This window comes from Ranitomeya variabilis, chromosome 1 (genome assembly GCF_051348905.1).
Source record: "Ranitomeya variabilis isolate aRanVar5 chromosome 1, aRanVar5.hap1, whole genome shotgun sequence".
In the NCBI taxonomy this organism is placed as follows: Eukaryota; Metazoa; Chordata; class Amphibia; order Anura; family Dendrobatidae; genus Ranitomeya; species Ranitomeya variabilis.
Window position 1 is genome coordinate 552,353,920 of NC_135232.1, and position 15,114 is coordinate 552,369,033.

At 45.2% G+C, this 15,114-nt stretch overlaps 1 long non-coding RNA gene across 1 annotated transcript; it reads right to left on the reverse strand.

Moving 5' to 3' along the window:
* Positions 1–526: 526 nt before the first annotated feature.
* Positions 527–14,102, reverse strand: LOC143803802 (uncharacterized). Its single transcript, XR_013220960.1, has 3 exons — positions 12,829–14,102; positions 4,054–4,113; positions 527–1,881 (listed from the first exon to the last, which is right to left on the reverse strand). It is a non-coding gene; the product is annotated as an uncharacterized LOC143803802 (long non-coding RNA).
* Positions 14,103–15,114: the final 1,012 nt, after the last annotated feature.

Here is a 15,114-nt window from a genome sequence, read left to right on the forward strand (position 1 = left end):
GATGCAGGCCCCCTCTGCCCACCGGGCCCCATATGCCAGTCAGGACAGTAATGCCCTGATGGCGGCCCTGTCACTCGGGTATCACGGTGCTCGGCTATCACTCGGTATCACGGTGCTCGGTTATCACTCGGGTATCACAGTGTTCGATTATCACTCGGGTATCACACTGCTCGGCTATCACTCGGGTATCACGGTGCTAGGTTATCACTCGGGTATCACAGTGTTCGGTTATCACTCGGGTATCACGATGCTTGGTTATCACTTGGGTATCACGGTGCTCAGTTATCACTCGGGTATCACAGTGTTCGATTATCACTCAGGTATCACTGTGCTCTGCTATCACTCTGGTATCACGGTGCTCGGTTATCACTCGGGTATCACGGTGCTCGGCTATCACGGTGCTCGGTTATCACTCTGTTATCTCAGTGCTCAATTATCACTCGGGTATCATGGTGCTCGGTTATCACAGTGTTCGATTATCACTTGGACAAAAACCAGTGAAAAGAAAGCAGCATAAAGTCCAGATAAATGTATATAATAAACTTTATTAATGATAATTCCAGGCTTAAAAACGACAGAGGGAAATGATCCCCATGCTGCACTCAGCACGCACCTAGATAAACAGGGGACAGGTGCCTACAGTATAAATATATCCACATTGTAACCAAAACAAGTATCACAAAAAATCAAGGTGACTGTGCAAGTAAATAGGGTTCAAACCCCTGCATTAGACACACAGGTCCATAGGATTATACCAAAAGCACATTCACACTGAATAGAAAATAATATACATACCAGTCAGTATAGAGAAAAATCACGGCGTGGACTGGCACCTCACCCCTGTATCCCCCGACGCGCGTTTCGGCTATTGCCTTTCTCAAGGGGTGCATAAGCATAGCGCTGGGTTCAATAAATAGTAAAAGACAGCACACTCTGGTAAAGGTGTGATTAGCAGGCTGACCAATCACCACATAACGCCTAATCACTCTGCACCCAATACACCTGAACGCCACTCGTCAGGGAACACATGGGGCCCCATGCGTCCCACAAGAGACAGCGTCATGCGATCGGGGATAGAGGGAGTGACTGCAAGTGGCTATGTAATCATAATGCGTCCGCATAGCGCACATCGCTACCGAGGCGAGACATGCGCAGACATTGCTTGCGGCCATATTTTAAATAGAAATAGCCATATAAGCCATAGCAGTCATACAAGACATATGGGCAAGGTAAGAAAAAGTAAATGAAAATGAAAATAAAAATAAGGATAGATAGCCATATTAAGTATAGCAGTCATATAGGACGTGTGGACAAAATATCAGGGGGCACATTACACCCAAAAATAGTATACCACAATACGTTATCATACCAACCCCCACACCGCTGCAGATCGAAGGTGATGTGTATACATTCGACGAAGCCCACTAATTCAAAAATATATATACCGGAGCACAGAAGAACATGAACACAATGACAAAAAAAATTATAATAAAAATGTGACAACGAATATAAAATATACCAAATACATACCACCATACTATATGTCTATACAGACAGATATTTTGGAAAGACTTGCTAGGACTCAACGTATGGAGATAATTATAGATGGTACTGGCGAAACCACATGGTATCAATACAGGGTAACAGTCTCATGTACAAATGCATATACAGGAACCAGGGACATGTCCAAAAACAGTAATAATGATATTATATATAATATAGTCCAAATGGATCCATAATGTGTATAAGAGAAAATCCCCATATGTTTCTTCGACCAATATGGTCATATGTTGCTCCAAACTTCACATATCTTCCAATAGGCCGATTATCCTTCACCCAAGTGGGTAACCAAGTGTCCTTCACGTGCCACAACTATCAATACTAAAAAAGAAAAAAGGAAACAGAAACCCATTAAAATCACATAAAATCAAATGCATGCGGAGGCACACACAGGGAAACACACATAAGCCGGCAGACTACAAAAATGGGGCAAATGAAATATTTTCATTTAAGCCCTCCGGATGGATAGTCTGGAGACGCCATATCCATTGCGTCTCCAATTTCGCAAGCCTTTTGGATAATTGCCCACCCCTGATATTAATTTTTAGGGTATCAATTCCTCTAACCCTCAGCAATGATGCATCGCACCCGTGGAACTCCCTGAAATGCCTAGGTAACGTTTTTAACATGGAGGAGTCCACGTGGCCACTGGCCGCCTGTATCCCCAAAACGTGTTCCCTCACACGGACTTTAAACAAACGGGTAGTCAGGCCCACATAGATAAGTCCACACGGACAGGTGGCATAATAGATCACATATCGTGTATTACACGAAATATGTGATCTAATCGAATATGTTCTGACACCCTTAGAGTCCATGAAAGTGTCACAGGTATCCACGTTGGGGCAGGCGACACAGTGGCCACATGGACGACATCCAGGTCCGGGAGCAAATCTCTCCAAAAAAGTTGGAGGATGCTGGCTCACATAGTGGCTCCGGACCAGGCAGTCACGGAGATTTCTAGCCTGTCTAAATGTCAATAAGGGCCGGGTTGGGAGGAATTTCCCAATAATCGGATCCACCTTTAAGATGGGCCATGCCTTTTCCAACGCATGGCGTATCCGGTCAGATTGCAGGCTGAAGGTGGTAATGAATCTGGTCTTTTCATTGACGCCTACAATTGGATGTCTAGGGGGACCATAAATCAAACTATCCATAGAGGTATGTTTTGCACGCAGATAGGCTCTTTTGATGGACCTCCCACTATATCCACGTTCCCTAAATCTGAGGCGAAGTTCCTCCGCTCGCTTTTCAAAGTCACCCATATCAGAGCAAATGCGTCTCAAGCGGAGGAATTGCCCCACAGGGATCGATTTAACCATGTGTCTAGGGTGTCCAGAGGTGGCGTGTAGCAGGGTGTTGGTTGATGTTTTCTTATGGAATATATCCGTATTTAGGGTACCCCTGCTGTCTCTCTTTATCGTGACGTCCAAAAAGTCCAAATAGAATCAGCATCCGATACAAATGTAAGATGAATATTCCGATTGTTACTGTTCAGGAGAGACATAAAGTGTGCCAGGTCGACGGATGTGCCCTGCCAGATGAAGAAGACATCATCGATATAACGTGTCCATAAGGGAACACGATTAATCGATCCCTGTTCATCTGACAGGGGGAGGTCCCTCTCCCACAGCCCCAGGAAGAGAGCAAAGGCCGCCCCCATAGCGGTCCCCTGGAGCTGCAGGTAGAAGGACCCCTTGAATACAAAAAAGTTATGGGTGAGGGTGAACTCTAGAAGTTCCAGCAGAAGCGATCTCATACCCATGGACAGTGATGAAGAATCCAAGAAATATCTTACAGCACGAATGCCGTCACTGTGTCTAATGTTGGTGTATAAAGATTCGACATCTGCTGAAACCAATAGAGAACCACCCTCCAAACACAATCCGTCGACCCTACGCAAAAGATCCCCCGTATCCAAAAGAAACGAGGGGAGGTTGGAGACAAGGGGCTGCAGGTGCAAATCTATCCATCTATTCACATGCTCCAGCAGGTTCCCCCTCCCCGAGATGATAGGTCTACCCGGTGGGGACTGGAGGCCCTTATGAATTTTAGGTAGTAGATAGAATGCTGGTATAGTCGGTTCTTTGACTACCAGGGCCCCAGCCAAGTCCTTGGTGATAACGTCGTCCTGTAAGGCCCGCTGGATAATCGACTCTAGATGTGCAGAGAATGCAGAGAGGGGGTTATATGTAAGTTTTTTGTAACATGTGTTGTTATCTAATTGCCTAAACGCCTCCCTCTCATACATATCCACGGGCCACAGGACGACGTTACCACCTTTGTCTGCTGGTTTAATAACCACGTCGGGTAGATTTTGGAGATATTGCAGTCTATTCCTCTCAGCTGTAGATAAATTATCATTTTTCGAGGACTTCTGAATGTAGCCAAGATCTTCAGTAACTACCCGGACAAATGTATCAATAGAGGAACATGTAGAAAAAGGGGGGAACCTGCTGGAGCGAGGGCGAATAGATGGAGGGATCAGATTACCTTCATGTATATGCTCCACCGCCAGCTCCTCCAATATTCTCAGCGTGTTTTGCTCCTCCTCTGTGGGGAATAAAAGATGTAACTCATTATTATAATGGTATCTCCTGAACAGTAACGACCGAGCAAAAATATGAAGATCCTTGATGGTAGAAAATAGATCAAAATTGGACGTCGGAGAAAAAGAGAGACCCCTTTCCAATAACTGCAAATCAACATCAGAAAGAGTGTAACTACTGAGGTTAATCACCTTGTTATCACGTTTGGGTGCTTTCGAGACTTTATTATTCCTCCTATATGGGTGGTATGTATGGTCCCGCAATCTATTCCCACCACCTCCAGAGATGTAAGTGGATGCCGAGGAGATATCTGATCTTCCACTCTGAGATGATAGGGAAGTATTGGATAGCTCTATCCGATTGCTGAATTGCCTTTGTCCTCCATAAGTAGACTCTCTTACTTTGATAGTCCTTATTATCCCTGTTGAATTTGGATGTCTGAGTGTCTTGTATTTTCTTCACAACGGCATCCATTGACTTATCCAAGTCATTCTCAAATTGTTGTAACTTAATAGGGGGACACCCTATCTTTACTTCAGCCTGCATTAAATCAATAGATTTATCCAACTCGGAAATACACCCGGTATTAAAATTAATCAATAGCTGCATGAGTGTGGTGGAACAAGATGTACAGGCCTCCTCCCATTGTGTGACAAAGGCATTGTCCTCAATCGGGAAGGATGGAAGAATCCTCACTCTGAGGCCCCTGGGAATCATCTTGTTTCTAATGTATTTTTCAAGGAACATCCTGTTCCACCACAGTCGCGAGCGCTTTAGAATCATGGTCTTGATGGACAATAATTTATTATCCCATTTTGCGTCCGCCGGCTGCTGTGCGTCCATCCCGCCGTCATTAACCCCTTCCCGACCTTTGACGCATACGCTGCGTCATGAAAGTCGGTGCCAATCCAACCTGTGACGCAGCGTATGCGTCATGGAGGGATCGCGCTCCTGCAGATCGGGTGAAAGGGTTAACTCCAATTTCACCCGATCTCCAGGAACAGGGGGAGTGGTGCTTCAGCCCAGGGGGGGTGGCTTCACCCCCTCATGGCTACGATCGCTCTGATTGGCTGTTGAAAGTGAAACTGCCAATCAGAGCGATTTGTAATATTTCACCCAAAAAAACGGTGAAATATTACAATCCAGCCATGGCCGATGCTGCAATATCATCGGCCATGGCTGGAAAACCTAATCTGTCCCCCCCCACACCCACCGATCTCCTCCCCAGTGCTCTGTTACGTGGTCCGCCCCCCTAAGTCGTCCTGTCCGCTCCTCCGTCCTCCTGTCCGCTCCCCCCTCCCTGTGCTCCGGTCCCCCCCCCCTCCGTGATCCGATCACCCCCCTTTCATACTTACCGGGCCTCCCGGTGTCCGTCCGGCTTCTCCATGGGCGCCGCCATCTTCCAAAATGGCGGGCGCATTCGCACTGCGCCCGCCGAATCTGCCGGCTGGCAGATTCGTTTCAGATGTATTTTGATCACTGCGATATAGCCTATCACAGTGATCAAAATAAAAAAAAATAGTAAATGACCCCCCTTTATCACCCCCATAGGGACAATAATAAAAATAAATAAAATATTTTTATTTTTTTTTTCTACTAGGGTTAGGGTTAGAACTAGGGTTAGAATTAGGGGTAGGGTTAGGGTTAGGGGTAGGGTTAGGGCATGTGCACACAGTGCGGATTTGGCTGCGAATCCGCAGCGGATTGGCCGCTGTGAATTCGTAGCAGTTTTCCATCAGGTTTACAGTACCATGTACACCTATGGAAAACCAAATCCGCTGTGCCCATGGTGCGGAAAATACCGTGCGGAAACACTGTGTTGTATTTTCCGCAGCATGTCAATTTTGTGCGGATTCCGCAGCGTTTTACACCTGTTCCTGAATAGGAATCCACAGGTGAAATCCGCACAAAAAAACACTGGAAATCCGCTGTAAATCCGTAGGTAAAACGCAGTGCCTTTTACCTGCGGATTTTTCAAAAATGGTGCGGAAAAATCTCACACGAATCCGCAAAGTGGGCACATAGCCTTAGGGTTAGGGTTGGAATTAGAGTTAGGGTACTGTCTCACAGTGGCACTTTGATCGCTACGACGGTACGATCCGTGACGTTCCAGCGATATCCATACGATATCGCTGTGTCTGACACGCAGCAGCGATCAGGGACCCTGCTGAGAATCGTACGTCGTAGCAGATCGTTTGGAACTTTCTTTCGTCGCTGGATCTCCCGCTGTCATCGCTGGATCGTTGTGACAGCGATCCAGCGATGCGTTCGCTTGTAACCAGGGTAAACATCGGGTTACTAAGTGCAGGGCCGCGCTTAGTAACCCGATGTTTACCGTGGTTACCAGCGTAAAAGTAAAAAAAAAAAAACCGTACATACTCACATTTCGGTGTCCTTCAGGTCCCTTGCCGTCTGCTTCCCGCTCTGACTGTCTGCCGGCCGGAAAGTGAGAGCACAGCACAGCAGTGATGTCACCGCTGCGCTCTGCTCTCACTGTACGGCGGCACTCACTCAGAGCGGGAAGCAGACGGCAAGGGACCTGAAGGACACCGAAATGTGAGTATGTACGATTTGTTTTTTTTTTACTTTTACGCTGGTAACCACGGTAAACATCGGGTTACTAAGCGCGGCCCTGCGCTTAGTAACCCGATGTTTACCCTGGTTACCCGGGACCTTGGCATCGTTGGTCGCTGGAGAGCGGTCTGTGTGACAGCTCCCCAGCGACCACACAACGACTTTCCAACGATCACGGCCAGGTCGTATCGCTGGTCGTGATCGTTGGTAAATCGTTATGTGAGACGGTACCCTTAGGGTTGGAATTAGGGCTAGGGTTGGAAATAGGGTTAAGATTAGGCTTGTGGTTAGGGTTAAGGATAGGGTTAGGGTTGTGTTGAGGTTACAGTTGTGGGTAGGGTTGGGATTAGGGTTGGATTTAGGGTTACGGGTGTGTGGTTGTGGTTAGGGGTGTGTTGGGGTTAGGGTTGTGATTAGGGTTATGGCTACAGTTGGGATTAGGGTTATGGGTGTGTTGGGGTTAGTGTTGAAGTTAGAATTGAGGGGTTTCCACTGTTTAGGCACATCAGGGGTCTCCAAACGCAACATGGCGCCACCATTGATTCCAGCCAATCTTGCGTTCAAAAAGTCAAATGGTGCGCCCTCCCTTCCAAGCCCCGACGTGCGCCCAAACAGTGGTTTACCCCCACATATGGGATACCAGCGTACTCAGGACAAACTGGGCAACAACTATTGGGGTCCAATTTCTCCTGTTACCCTTGCAAAAATAAAAAATTACTTGCTAAAACATAATTTTTGAGGAAAGAACAATTATTTTTTATTTTCACGGCTCTACGTTATAAACTTATGTGAAGCACTTGGGGGTTGAAAGTGCTCACCACACATCTAGATAAGATCCTTTTGGGGTCTAGTTTCCAAAATGGGGTCAATTGTGGGGTGTTTCTACTGTTTAGGCACATCAGGGGCTCTGCAAATGCAACGTGACGCCCGCAGACCATTCCATCAAAGTCTGCATTTCAAATGTCACTACTTCCCTTCCAAGCCCTGACGTGCGCCCAAACAGTGGTTTACCCCCACATATGGGGTACCAGCATACTCACAACAAACTGGGCAACAAATATTGGGGTCCAATTTCTCCTGTTACCCTTGTGAAAATAAACAATTGCTTGCTAAAACATCTTTTTTGAGGAAAGAAAAATGATTTATTTTCACGGCTCTGCGTTGTAAACTTCTGTGAAGCACTTGGGGGTTGAACGTGCTCACCACACATCTAGATAAGTTCCTTGGGGGGTCTAGTTTCCAAAATGGGGTCACTTGTGGGGGGTTTCTACTGTTTAGGCACATCAGGGGCTCTGCAAATGTAACATGATTCCCGCAGACCATTCCATCAAAGTCTGCATTCCAAATCATCACTACTTCCCTTCCAAGCCCCGGCATGTGCCCAAACAGTGGTTTACCCCCACATATGGGGTATCAGCGTACTCAGGAGAAACTGGTCAACAACTTTTGGGGTCAAATTTTTCTTGTTACCCTTGGGAAAATTAAAAAATTCTGGGCTAAAAAAATATTTTTGAGGAAAGAAAACACATTTACTATTTTCACGGCTCTGCGTTATAAACTTCTGTGAAGCACTTGGGGGTTCAAAGTGCTCACCACACATCTAGATAAGTTCCCTTGGGGGTCTAGTTTCCAAAGTGGGGTCACTTGTGGGGAGTTCCTACTGTTTAGGCACAACAGGGGCTCTGCAAACGCAACGTGACGCCCGCAGAGCATTCCATTAAAGTCTGCATTTCAAAACGTCACTACTTCCCTTCCGATCCCCAACGTGTGCCAAAACAGTGGTTTACCCCCACATATGGGGTATCAGCGTACTCAGGAGAAACTGCACAACAACTTTTGGGGTCCAATTTCTCCTGTTACCCTTGGGAAAATAAAAAATTGTGGGTTAAAAAATCATTTTTGAGGAAAGAAAAATAATTTTTTATTTTCATGGCTCTGCGTTATAAACTTCTGAGAAGCACTTGGGGGTTGAAAGTGCTCACCACACATCTAGATTAGTTCCTTGGGAGGTCTAGTTTCCAAAATGGGGTCACTTGTGCGGGAGCTCCAATGTTTAGGCACACAGGGGCTCTCCAAACGCGACATGGTGTCCGCTAATGATTGAAGCTAATTTTCCATTCAAAAAGCCAAATGGCATGCCTTCCGTTCCGAGCCCTGCCGTGCGCCCAAACAGTGGTTTACCCCCACATATGGGGTATCATCGTACTCAGGACAAACTGGACAACAACATTTGGGGTCCAATTTCTCCTATTATCCTTGGGAAAATAAAAAACTCCGGGCTAAAAATCATTTTTGAGGAAAGAAAAATAATTTTTTATTTTCATGGCTCTGCGTTATAAACTTCTGTGAAGCACCTGGGGGTTTTAAGTGCACACTATGCATCTAGATTAGTTCCTTGGGGGGTCTAGTTTCCAAAATGGGGTCATTTGTAGGGGAGTGTTGTGAATTTGCTTTTTGCTCCCTCTAGTGGTTACTAGTTTTTTTGACTCTGGTTTTTCTGTCATTCCTTTTATCCGCACCTGGGTCGTTAGTTAGGGGTGTTGCTATATAAGCTCCCTGGACCTTCAGTTCAATGCCTGGCAACGTAGTTATCAGAGCTAGTCTGCTGTGCTCTTGTCTACTGATCCTGGTTCCAGTTATATCAGCTAAGTCTGCCTTTTGCTTTTTGCTATTTGTTTTGGTTTTGTATTTTTGTCCAGCTTGTTCCAAATCTATATCCTGACCTTTGCTGGAAGCTCTAGGGGGCTGGTGTTCTCCCCCCGGACCGTTAGACGGTTCGGGGGTTCTTGAATTTCCAGTGTGGATTTTGATAGGGTTTTTGTTGACCATATAAGTTACCTTTCTTTATTCTGCTATCAGTAAGCGGGCCTCTCTGTGCTAAACCTGGTTCATTTCTGTGTTTGTCATTTCCTCTTACCTCACCGTCATTATTTGTGGGGGGCTTCTATCCAGCTTTGGGGTCCCCTTCTCTGGAGGCAAGAAAGGTCTTTGTTTTCCTCTACTAGGGGTAGCTAGATTCTCCGGCTGGCGCGTGTCATCTAGAATCAACGTAGGAATGATCCCCGGCTACTTCTAGTGTTGGCGTTAGGAGTAGATATATGGTCAACCCAGTTACCACTGCCCTATGAGCTGGATTTTTGTATTCTGCAGACTTCCACGTTCCTCTGAGACCCTCGCCATTGGGGTCATAACAGGGGAGCTCCAATGTTTAGGCACACAGGGGCTCTCCAAACGCGACATGGTGTCCACTAACGATTGGAGCTAATTTTCCATTCAAAAAGTCAAATGGCGCGCCTTCCCTTCCGAGCCTTGCCGTGCACCCAAACAGTGGTTTACCCCCACATATGAGGTATCAGCGTACTCAGGAGAAATTGCCCAACAAATTTTAGTATCCATTTTATCCTGTTGCCCATGTGAAAATGAAAAAATTGAGGCTAAAAGAAATTTTGTGTGAAAAAAAAGTACTTTTTCATTTTTACGGATTAATTTGTGAAGCACCTGGGGGTTTAAAGTGCTCATTATGCTTCTAGATAAGTTCCTTGGGGGGTCTAGTTTCCAAAATGGGGTCACTTGTGGGGGAGCTCCAATGTTTAGGCACACGGGGGCTCTCCAAACGCGACATGGTGTCCGCTAAAGATTGGAGCCAATTTTTCATTCAAAAAGTCAAATGGCGCTCCTTCCCTTCCGAGCCCTGCCGTGCGCCCAAACAGTGGTTTACCCCCACATATGAGGTATCAGCGTACTCAGGACAAATTGGACAACAACATTCGTGGTCCAGTTTCTCCTTTTACCCTTGGGAAAATAAAAAAAATTGTTGTGAAAAGATCATTTTTGTGACTAAAAAGTTAAATGTTAATTTTTCCCCTCCATGTTGCTTCTGCTGCTGTGAAACACCTGAAGGGTTAATAAACTTCTTGAATGTGGTTTTGAGCACCTTGAGGGGTGCAGTTTTTAGAATGGTGTCACTTTTGGGTATTTTCAGCCATATAGAACCCTCAAACTGACTTCAAATGTGAGGTGGTCCCTAAAAAAAATGGTTTTGTAAATTTTGTTGTAAAAATGAGAAATCACTGGTCAAATTTTAGTTTCAACAAGTTTTTATTTTATTTTCAAGATAAATCCAGAAAGCTTTACAACAAAATCCCGCGCAGGGGAATATACTTAAATATTATCAAATTCCAGAATAACTTTAATGGTATTTAAACAATACAAATAAACACATAGACAAAGACAGGTAAATGGAAAAAACAAGAAGGAAAGGGGGGAAATAAGAGATCCATAACTGCATCATAGTGGTACCGATCAAACAATCAATGGTCAGGTATAAGGAGCAAGTCTAATAGAAACCATCGGATATTAGATTAGCCTCATAGGGATAATGCTAAAATTTGATCAAGATTACTGTTAGGATTCCTTTCAATCCATGGTCTCCACATTTTATAATATGTCTCCCAGGAGTCCTCTCTGGTAGCTTGTATTCGTTCACATAGCATGATATTGTTCATCTTGTCAATTACTGGGGAGAGAGATAGGGTAGCTGTTTTCCATTTCGCTGCAATGTGCAGCTTAGCAGCAAGAAATAGTTGATTAACTAAATTATGAAGCTTGTTGGAGAAGCCCGGATATCTGGCCCCCAGTAGGAACACTGTTATTTCTAACTGGATCGCTCCACCATACAGCTCTTCTACAATAGATTTGATTTTTGACCAAAAGGCGGACACAACCGGGCAATCCCACCACGTATGCCTCAGGTCTCCCAGAGCGCCACATCCTCTAAAACACCGATCTGATATGTTTGAAAAGATAGCGTGGAGCCTGCTCGGGACCAGATATGTTCTATGTAGAAGTTTGATAGACGTCTCAACTATAGAAGTCTGGAGACTGCCCTTAGTGAGGGAGCAACAACATTTTTGCCAATCTGATGGGGACAATATCTTATTGAAGTCATTTTCCCACTGTACCATATATTTCAGTTTTACATCTTCTGGTATTGCATTTAGGTTCGAATAAATTAAAGAGATAGCTCCCCCGCCCAGTGGGTCACTTAAGCATATTTGTTCATAACCCGATGGGCGGTATGTGGTACCATGTCCCAGAATCTGTTCAGCAAAATGAAAAATTTGGATGATACGCAATATTTCAGAGCTTGGTGGAGAGTATTTTTGGATGAACTCTTGCTTAGTGAGTAGAATGTTAAATGGAGAGGTAAGCTGTTTGAGCACTGGTCAAATTTTAACCCTTATAACTTCCTAGCAAAAAAAAAATTTGTTTCCAAAATTGTGCTGATGTAAAGTAGACATGTGGGAAATGTTATTTATTAACTATTTTGTGTCACATAACTCTCTGGTTTAACAGAATAAAAATTCAAAATGTGAAAATTGCAAAATTTTCAAATTTTTCGCCAAATTTCCATTTTTTTCACAAATAAACTCAGAAATTATCGACCTAAATTTACCACTAACATGAAGCCCAATATGTCATGAAAAAACAATCTCAGAACCGCAAGGATCCGTTGAAGCGTTCCTGAGTTATTACCTCATAAAGGGACACTGGTCAGAATTGCAAAAAATGGCAAGGTCATTAAGACCAAAATAGGCTGGGTCATGAAGGGGTTAAAAACCTGGTCCATCTGATCGAGCCAAGAATGCTCCTTGGCTCTGTAGTCCATTATGAAGTCCACGCAACCTGTGCATAACACAGCAAACAAATATAAGTAGAGCACTTGGGTGGAACAGTATAAGGTCACCAACATCATAGTAAAACCCAAATAGGGTATATTTAGTCCAGAAAAAATGGGACCAAAGAAAGGAACATATTGGACCACTGCACTCAAGTCGACAAAAACCAGTGAAAAGAAAGCAGCATAAAGTCCAGATAAATGTATATAATAAACTTTATTAATGATAATTCCAGGCTTAAAAACGACAGAGGGAAATGATCCCCATGCTGCACTCAGCACGCACCTAGATGAACAGGGGACAGGTGCCTACAGTATAAATATATCCACATTGTAACCGAAACAGGTATCACAAAAAATCAAGGTGACTGTGCAAGTAAATAGGGTTCAAACCCCTGCATTAGACACACAGGTCCATAGGATTATACCAAAAGCACATTCACACTGAATAGAAAATAATATACATACCAGTCAGTATAGAGAAAAATCACGGCGTGGACTGGCACCTCACCCCTGTATCCCCCGACGCACGTTTCGGCTATTGCCTTTCTCAAGGGGTGCATAAGCATAGCGCTGGGTTCAATAAATAGTAAAAGACAGCACACTCTGGTAAAGGTGTGATTAGCAGGCTGACCAATCACCACATAACGCCTAATCACTCTGCACCCAATACACCTGAACGCCACTCGTCAGGGAACACATGGGGCCCCATGCGTCCCACAAGAGACAGCGTCATGCGATCGGGGACAGAGGGAGTGACTGCAAGTGGCTATGTAATCATAATGCGTCCGCATAGCGCACATCGCGCCGGACGGGCATATAGTTGTTAGCACATATGTATCACTGCGGCCATATTCTTAGAGCCTGACATGCGCGGAGAGAGAATGGAGACTACAAATGGCTGCGTAAAAATGGTACACCCGCGCCTGCGCATATCACATCCGGCAGCCATATAGCCGTGGACCAGATGCACACTCAGCACCACGGCCATGCTACCGAGGCGAGACATGCGCAGACATTGCTTGCGGCCATATTTTAAATAGAAATAGCAATATAAGCCATAGCAGTCATACAAGACATATGGGCAAGGCAAGAAAAAGTAAATGAAAATGAAAATAAAAATAAGGATAGATAGCCATATTAAGTATAGCAGTCATATAGGACGTGTGGACAAAATATCAGGGGGCACATTACACCCAAAAATAGTATACCACAATACGTTATCATACCAACCCCCACACCGCTGCAGATCGAAGGTGATGTGTATACATTCGACGAAGCCCACTAATTCAAAAATATATATACCGGAGCACAGAAGAACATGAACACAATGACAAAAAAAATTATAATAAAAAATGTGACAACGAATATAAAATATACCAAATACATACCACCATACTATATGTCTATACAGACAGATATTTTGGAAAGACTTGCTAGGACTCAACGTATGGAGATAATTATAGATGGTACTGGCGAAACCACATGGTATCAATACAGGGTAACAGTCTCATGTACAAATGCATATACAGGAACCAGGGACATGTCCAAAAACAGTAATAATGATATTATATATAATATAGTCCAAATGGATCCATAATGTGTATAAGAGAAAATCCCCATATGTTTCTTCGACCAATATGGTCATATGTTGCTCCAAACTTCACATATCTTCCAATAGGCCGATTATCCTTCACCCAAGTGGGTAACCAAGTGTCCTTCACGTGCCACAACTATCAATACTAAAAAAGAAAAAAGGAAACAGAAACCCATTAAAATCACATAAAATCAAATGCATGTGTAGCGCCCCCACCGCCGCAGGGCCGAGGGGTACCCGGTACCGGGCCTACGGGTCTCTGCTTCTGGGGTTGTCACGGCGGCTAGGCCCCGGTCCGTGACCCTGTCGTGGGGCGCACAGTGAATGATAGGTGTGGATGTTGGTGGTGGTGGTGCGGTGCAGCAAATAACGAGGACACCAGGTTGCAGTCTCTTTACCTCTTTACTGAAGATCTCTGGGTCCTCAGTCCGGAATACGGTTCACCAGGCTGCGCAAGTCTGGCCGGTCCAATGGCACCTCCAGAGTTCCCTTCACAGGTGGAAATCGGTGCCTTCCTTCTAGCGCTATGTGTTGCGGTCCTTCCCTGCTGTGCTTACGGAAAGTCCCCACAACCGTTGTGTCTGTTTCTCGTGTTCCCTCACAACTCGATTAACTGATCTTCTGCTAATCTTCCGTCCCTTCCTGATGTTACAGTTAGAACGGCATCCGTTTGTCGGGTAGGCCTGGAGTTCTTCCGGGACCCTAGAGACGCCCCTCTCCCACAATTGCCTCCCAAGACTTCATAGGTGATTTAGGTGAGACAGCCCGCCTGAGACTGACTGTCCTGCCGCTGTTTAGAGTATTGCTTGAAGCTGTCTAATGAAATACTCCCTCGGCGTTCCGGCCACCGGTAGTGCGCCTCAGTAGGATGTTGCTCCGGTCTTACAGCACGACCCCTACTGGTATTCTCCTATTGCTTGATCTCGTTTCTCACTCAGCACAATCTATCTCGCTTCTAGTCCTTTCTTGGGTCCCGCCGCTTCCCGGAGCTGGCGCGGACCCGTTACGTTCTTTTCAATGCCAAGCCTCTGTCAGGATCCCACCCCTGACAGAGACCCTACTGTCTCTTCCTCCACAACACCCTCTGCCACTAGGTGTTGCTTCGTCCAATCCAGTCAGCTTTCTGCTCTAACTTCCTGCCTGACCCCCAGTTTACC